Source organism: Coffea eugenioides, chromosome 10 (assembly GCF_003713205.1).
Source record: "Coffea eugenioides isolate CCC68of chromosome 10, Ceug_1.0, whole genome shotgun sequence".
NCBI lineage: Eukaryota > Viridiplantae > Streptophyta > Magnoliopsida > Gentianales > Rubiaceae > Coffea > Coffea eugenioides.
Window position 1 is genome coordinate 32,412,631 of NC_040044.1, and position 6,520 is coordinate 32,419,150.

Sequence of the window (6,520 nt, forward strand, 5' to 3'; positions counted from 1 at the left end):
CCCATCGTGGTATATCTGAATGGCTTAATTTATGTTCTTGCTGGTCCCTCTTTCTCGTGTCTTGTACCCGATCCCAGTTTTGAGTGCTATCATCCTCTTGAGAACAAGTGGTATCCTCTGGATCTCCCGTCTTTCCTCGATGGCTCGAGCAAATACTATGGTTTGCCCTTTTGTGACTTCTCATATGTGATTATAGGGAACAAACTATGTGTTTCAAATTCAGCTTCTGCGTTCGCTTTTGATGTTCTGAAGGAAAAATGGGAGCGTTGCGAGTTATTTGCTAGCTTCTATAGTAGTCTTCATCCCATGAAGGGAGATGAAGACTATGAAGATTATGAAATTGGGGACTTAAATGGAGATAAAGATTTTGAAGGGGATCAAGGTATTGGAGGTAAAGATTTAGAAGACGAACATGACAAGGCATTGCGGCCTCTTGGGTTTGAGTTTGACAAACGAGCTTGTCTATTTGATGAAGATATACTGGTAGGTTATGTATTTCTTTACGAAAAATTCATGGCTGCATACCAGATTGTGGATGGTAAAGTTGTGAGAAGGCAGGTGTTGGATAATTTGAAGCTTAATCCCTTTTACCATCATTATCTGCTTAGTTTAGGGAATGGGCATTTTTGTTTCACATATTTCAATGATGATGAGAAAGATGACTTGGATGATGAGGAGAGCTATGTTCCATTCTCACTTGTGCTTTTCAAGCTCCGTTCGGGATGGAGTTGTTCCATTTGCTTGGTTCGAAACTTAACATATCGATGATAATGCATCTGCAAATGGATGGATAGACAGAATGCGTGAATAACATGCTAGAGATCTACCTCCGGCACTATGTAGTGATAAATCAAGCAAATTGGACTAAATTGCTAGATGTTGCCCAATTTCACTTTAACTTGCAAAGAAACGAATGCACCGACAAGAGTGCATTGGAGATCGTGTTAGAATTTCAGCCAACAATTTCGAAGAACATTGTTGGTGGCCATTTGAGTATGAGTCTTCCTGTGTATCGATTTGTCAAGACTGGCAAGAATGAGTGGAAACGGTTAGACTATAATTGAAAAAAGCCTACAGCGAATGAAAAAATAGGTTGATTGATAGCGCATGTTTCACGAATTTAAGGAGAAAAACCAAGTGTTGGCGAATCTCTACCAATATGGACGCATTCATGAGATGCACAAGGGTTTTATGAACCGATATGAGAGACCATTTGCAGTGCTAAAAAAAATGAAAAGTGTAGCTACAAGTTGAAATTGTCCGAAACACTATCTCAATTTCAGTCGATTTTCATGTCAGCCTATCAAATTGTTTTATCAAGAGCTGCACGATCCACTAAAGAATGTGTCAGCGAGAGCACCTGTGGACATGAGGGACGAGTACGACAAAGTTGCTAAGAAAATCATGGTCGATCATACTATTTGACACAAGAATCCTACACCATCAAAATACTTGGTGTGATTTCGTGGACTACAGAAATAGAACATAAATTGGGAGCCAGGCGAAAAATTGTTGCAATTCGAGATGTTCATACAGTCGTGTGATGGTAGTTAAGGCATTGGGGCAATGTCTTGTTCAAATAGGGAAGGATGACACGGATTGCACTCTATTCGCGTGTGACCGTATCCATCCATCCCTAGACTGTTAGTCATGCACAATTGTAAATAATGCGCCAGCAAAAAAGTCAGGATCGTTAAAAGACCAACATCTCAATCACACAAACAAGTAGCAATCCTCCAAGGATGGAGGTTATACCAAATGTTGTTAAATGTATGTCGCAAATCCAAAAGGCAACAAGAATATTCTAGTTTGTTTATGAGTCTTGTGAAATGGTTTATAATTTTATACGTAAGAGCTACTCTGTATAGAAAGTTCTAGAAAGTATTTAGTGTAGAATTTTCAAGAAACTTATATAGCTTTTTCGACTTACAACACTCTTCTTCTTTGCTAACTATGTTTAACTTTCGCACTTTTTTCGCATATCCAGAGGTTAGGCTGAAATAGCAAATCATTCATAAGTTAAGTCTCAAACGATCGCTAGTGTCACACGGCGTGTGACAAGCAGTATAATCTTGAATTTTGAAGTGTTATGAAAAAAATGTAATTGAATCATGGTTACATAATACTAACACTATAATTATGAGACTTATCCAAAAGCAATACTTAGAAAATGATCCAACTTTTTGGTCTTGGTATTTGGTTTGAAAGCAAGGATTTAACGAAATAATTCCCGCAACCCATCCATTTCATTTTTGTGTACATTTTTATCCTAATTTTTTGTATTGTCACAAATATGTGTCAAATTTTCGTATCCCCCAAATTCAATATGTATTTGGAATGCAAATATTGGACCATGTTGAGTATCTTTTTCATGCAACTTATGAAAACAAATTATCATGTCCCTCTATCATCCAAACTATAACATTCGTTAGATTTACCTTGGAATTTACCTGTATGTTAGATTAAGTTTTTCCTAAACCAGACTACTCGAGTCTTTTGTATTACTGTCAAGCTGGTAACATTTTCAAAAACAAGTCAGTAGCACCCATTTGCTGCATTTGCTAAGTTTTATATGTCATCTTTTACTACCATAAACTCTTTTCCTGTAAATTTCTCAAGATTCTTGATGATGCTACTCACTTCCTCTTCACTCTGAAATAAAAGGAACGACACATCCCCGTGATCCTCTTGAAATCTCTAAATTTTACCTTGATACAGATTTCTTTTTTCTTTTGTGCAGTATCATGTATTCAAATAGATCACGTAATCCGGTAACCTTAAAGTAAAAGTTGCGAAAACTACAATAAGATAAAAATTTAACAAAATATTAGAAAAAATCATATATATCCATACCAGAAAAGATCATGTATATCCATACAAAAAATGTTAATTTGTTCTTAATATCAGCCATCCAGAACAAAATACCAAATATAAAATTTAGTTTACTGAATAACCTGTAAATTAACACATAAGAAACTCAATTTAATGGGCATGTGTCCATACACAAATCATCAACCAATACTCAACAAACTAAAAGCATAAAAATTGAACATTCAGTTTGAAACGTTCATTTCGCCTTACTAGTAATTTGTTAGTCAGTTATTAAATCATTCGATTGTAAAGTAATTTTTGAAGAAAATATGCACTAATTCGAGCAAAATGATTTTCGTTCACTTTCTTATGATTATCTGCCTCACTCACTTCTATTCCAACTCTGCTGTTCAATCTCTATTTATCTTTCCTATTTTATAATTTCTTTTCATTTTTTAAAAATTTTTACAGCATGTAGTTCAAGATCTTTTGCATAATATTCTTTTCTACTTTGCTCTTGTTAGTTTTTTCATCACTATCAGTAAATTTTTCTTGGCTATTTTTTTATTTCATTATATATTTTATTAAATAATTAAAGAAATGCACGAGCATATTTGTTGTTATGGACCGTTTGTCTAAGTATGTTATACTCATCCCGACCATGAAAGAATGCATAGAGAAAGTGACGTTCAAACTCTTTATGAACTATGTCGTCAAATACTAGGGTTTACTGGCAACAACTGTTAGTAATCAAGACTTATGATTCACGAACAAGTTTTGGACGGAGTTGTTGCATTTGTTTGGTTCGGGATTTAACATATCGATGACAATGGATCCGTAAGCGGATGGACAGACGGAATGCATGAATAACGTGTTAGAGATCTACCTCTGACACTATGTACCGATAAATCAAACAGATTGAACTAAATTGTTTGATGCTGTTTATTTTTGCTTTAATTTGCAAAGAAACAAAAACACCGGCAAGAGTCTGTTCGAAATCGTATTTGAATTCCAACTGATTATCACAAAGGCCATTATTGGTCGCTATAAGGATACGAGTCCTCCCGTATATCGATTTGCTAAGACTGGCAAGAATAAGTGGAAACAGCTAGGCTATAATTGAAAAAAATCCAACAGCGGATAAAGAAATAAATTGACCGATAGTCCACGTTCTGCAAGTTCAAGAGGAGGGCCAAGTGTTTGTGAACCTCTACTAATACTGACGCATTTGTAAGGTGCACAAGAGTCTTATAAGACGATATGAGGGACCATTCACCATGCTAAAGAAAGTGGAAAGTGTAACTTACAAGGTGTAATTATCCGAAATACTATTCCAACTTCACTCGATCTTTCATGTCAACCTATTCAAACTGTTTTATCAAGATTCGCACGATTGACTAAGGAACATGTTAGCGAGTGCACTTGTGGGTATGAGCAACGAGTACGATGAATTAACTGAGAAAATAATAGTCGATCATACTATCCGACACAAGAATCGTACATATTCAAAGGAATATTTGGTATAATAGCATAGGCTACCGAAATTAGACAAAAGTTGGGAGCCAACCGAAAACTTGTTGCAATTCGAGATGCTCATAGTAGTGTATGATGGTAGTTAAGGCATCAGGACGATGCCTTGTTCAAGTAAGGAAGGATGACACGGATGGACTCTGCCCGCGCATATCCATATCCATCCGTCCTTGACCAATTAATCATGTAATACTGTATATAGTCCGCTAGTAAAAGAATCAAGATCTTTAATAGACCCACACCTCAATCCTGCAAACAAATGGCAAGCCTCCAAAGTAAAAATGTTATACCAAACATTACTAGAAGTATGTTGCAAGTCCAAGAGTCTTGAAGAACATTATAGTTTGTTCAAAAGTCTTGTCAAATGGTTTAGAATTTTATACATAAGAGTTGTCCTGTATAAAAAGTTCTAGAAAGAATTTAGTGTAAAATTTTCTAGAGACTTGTTTAACTTTTTCTACTTACTTAAAAATATGTCATATCCCCTCATTTGTAAACTAACTTTGCAAGTGTGCATAAGTGCAATACAAAAATTTTTTAAATCTCCAACACTTTTTTTTTTGCTCACTATATTTAGCTTTCACACTTTTTCCGCACACCTAGAGGTTAGATTGAATTAGTAAATCATTCAAAAGTTAAGTTTTGAATGATTGCTAGTGTCACGCGGCGTGTTGATTTATAAGAATTTAAATAACTCGTGACAAGCGATATAATCTTGAATTTTGAAGTGTTACGAAAAAATGTAATTGAATCACGATTACATAACACTAGTACAATAATTATGAGACTTACCCAAAAGCAAGATTTAGAAAATGATCAAACTCTTTATTCTTAACATTTGATGTGAAAGCAAGAATATGACGGAATAATTCCAGCAACCCAGCCACATCATTTTTGCATATTTCTTAATCCTAATTTTTTACATTGTTACAAATGTGTGTCAATTTTTTGTCCTCATGTCAAATATATATTTGGGACGTAGATATTGAACCATGTCGAATAATTATGAAAAAGCAAGATTTAGAAAATAGTCCAACTCTTTATTCTTAACATTTGATGTGAAAGCAAGGATATGACATAATAATTTTCGCAACCCAGCCACATCATTTTTGTGTATTTGTTAATCCTAATTTTTTACATTATTACAAATGTGTGCCAATTTTTCGTCCTCATGTCTAATATATATTTAGGACGTAGATATTGAACCATGCAATAAAAAGATTTTTTAAATCTCCAACACTCTTTTTTTTTGCTCACTATGTTTAGCTTTTACTCTTTTTTTGCACACCAAGAGGTTAGATTATTCATAAGTTAAGTTTTAAACAATTGCTAGTGTCGCATGGCGTGTTGATTTATAAGAATTTAAGCAACTCATGACAAGCGGTATAATCTTGAATTTTGAAGTGTTACGAAAAATATAATTGAATCACGGTTACATAACACTAACACAATAATTATGAGAGTTATCCAAAAGCAAGATTTAGAAAATGGTCAAACTCTTTATTCTTAACATTTGATGTGAAAGAAAGGATATGATAGAATAATTCTCGCAACCCAATCACATCATTTTTACGTATTTCTTAATCCTAATTTTTTACATTGTTACAAATGTGTGCCAATTTTTCATCCTCATGTCCAATATATATTTAGGATGTAGATATTGAACCATATAATACAAAGATTTTCTTAACCTCTAACACTCTTTTTCTTTGCTCACTATGTTTAGTTTTCGCACTTTTTTCGCGCACCCAAAGGTTAGGTTAAATTAGTAAATCGTTCATAAGTTACGTCTTGAACGATCGCTAGTGTTGCATGGCGTGTTGGCTTATAGAAATTTAAACAACTCGTGACAAGTGGTATAATCTTGAATTTTGAAATGTTATGAAAAAAATGTAATTGAATCATAGTTACATAACACTAATACAATAATTATGAGACTTACCCAAAAGCATGATTTAGAAAATGGTCCAACTCTTTGTTCTTGACATTTGGTGTGAAAGCAAGGATTTGACAGAATAATTTTCGCAGCCCAGCCACATCATTTTTGCGTACTTCTTGATTCTAATTTTTTCATTGTCACAAACATGTGCCAATTTCTCATGTTCTCCAGGTCTAATATATATTTGAGACGTAGATATTGGACCATGTTAAGTATCCTTTTCATGCAGCTTGTGAAAAT